At 38.9% G+C, this 1,831-nt stretch overlaps 1 protein-coding gene across 1 annotated transcript in view; it reads right to left on the bottom strand.

Moving 5' to 3' along the window:
• COL19A1 (collagen, type XIX, alpha 1) overlaps nucleotides 1-1,831 on the bottom strand; it is a 506,470-nt gene that overhangs the window by 219,031 nt on the left and 285,608 nt on the right. The window lies entirely within an intron of this gene.

Below are 1,831 nucleotides of genomic sequence, written 5' to 3'. Positions count from 1 at the left end.
TCCACATATTCTGCCACTCTATCCAAGACCTTCTAATGTGATTTCTTTCAGAGGGTCTGGTAGTGGTAGGTAGGCATCATCTTGTTTTTCTGGTCTTAGAGTCATTGAGACTGATCCTAGTCTGTTGGACTAATTGATTCCAAGCATCTTTAATTCTCATCACTCTTCTTGCTTCCACTCATGGAAAAATAAATAGCTGCACCTTAGAGGGCTGTTCATGAGCTTTTAATAGCCCAGACACTACTTATACTTAGGACATAATGTCAGGAGGGACCAGTCGCTGGAGAAGGATACATATGTTTGATAGAGTGGAGGGTCAGAGAAAAATAGGAAGACCGCTAGTGAGATGGCTTGGCACAGTGGAAGCAGAAACGGGCTCAGGCATAGCAATGACTGTGAAGTTGGTGAAGCACTGGGCAGTATTTTGTTCTGTTGTGTATAGGGTCGCTATGAGTTAATGTCAACTCAGTGGCACCTAACAACAACAGCAACAGCAACATAAATGGCACTTACCACCACCACCAACAACATAGTAGGGAGAACATTCCAGAAAGAGATGGTCGATGTTCAGCATCCGAACAGGTAGCATATGATCAAGAGCAATGATACTGAAGGACAAAGTTCAAGGTTAACTGAAGGCATTGGCAAAGAACAAGGGTCCTGGAACTGATGGACTACAAATTGAGATCTTTCAACAGACTGATGCAACACTGGAGGCACTTACTCATCTGTGCCAAGAATATTGGAAGCCAGATACCTGGCCACCTGATTGGAAGAGATTCATATCTGTGCCCATTGCAAAGAAAGGTGGCTCAACAGTATGTGGACATCATTAGACAATATCATTAATGTCTCATGGAAGCCAAAAGTAATTAAAAAAATGGTTGCAGCAGTACATTGACAGGAAACTTCCAGATGTTCAAGCATGATTCAGACAAATGATGTAGAATGAGTGATATCACTGCTGACATCAGATGCATCTTGACTAAAAGCAGAAAATACTAGGAAAATGTTTACCTATGCTTTATTGACTATGCAAAAGCTTTCAATTGTGTGGGTTATGACAAGCTATGGACAACATTGCAGAGAATGAGTATTTCCAACACTTAATTGTGCTCATGAGGAATATGTACATAGTCTAAGAGGCAGTTGTTCTAACAGAACAAGGGGACACTGAATGATTTGAAATTAGGAAAGATGTGCACCAGGACTGTATTCTTTCACCATACTTATTCAATCTGTATGCTGAGCAAATAATCAAGGAAACTGGATTCTATGAAGATGAATGTGTTTTCAGGATTCAAGGAAGACTCATAAATTGCCTGTGATATACAGATGATACAACTTTGCTTAATGAAAGCAAAGAAGATGGATAAAGATCAAAGACCACAGCCTTCAATATGGGTTGTACTTCAATGTAAAGAAAATAAAAACCTCAACACTAGACCAATAAATCACATCATGATAAATGGAGAAAAGATTGAAGTTGTCAAATACTTCATTTTTCTTGGATCCACTATCAACACTAATTGAAGCAGCAGTCAAGAAATCAAACAAAGTATTGTAGTAGGCAAATCTGCTGCACACGACCTCTTTAAAATGTTCAAGAAAATTGATGTCAGTTTGAGGACTACAGTGCACCTTACTCAAACCATGGTATTTTCAACAATTTCCTATGCATTTGAAAGTTAGCATGTGAATAAGGAGCACCAGAGAAGAACTGATGCATTTGAATTACGGTGATGGAGAAGCACATTAAAAGTACCATAAACTGTTAGAAGAAAAAGCAAATCTTTGTTAGAAGAAGTACAGCCATAATTCTCCTTAGAAG

Source organism: Chrysochloris asiatica, unplaced genomic scaffold (assembly GCF_000296735.1).
Source record: "Chrysochloris asiatica unplaced genomic scaffold, ChrAsi1.0 scaffold00019, whole genome shotgun sequence".
In the NCBI taxonomy this organism is placed as follows: domain Eukaryota; kingdom Metazoa; phylum Chordata; class Mammalia; order Afrosoricida; family Chrysochloridae; genus Chrysochloris; species Chrysochloris asiatica.
Note: the sequence above shows the minus strand (reverse complement) of the source record. Positions and strands in the feature narration are given on the sequence as shown.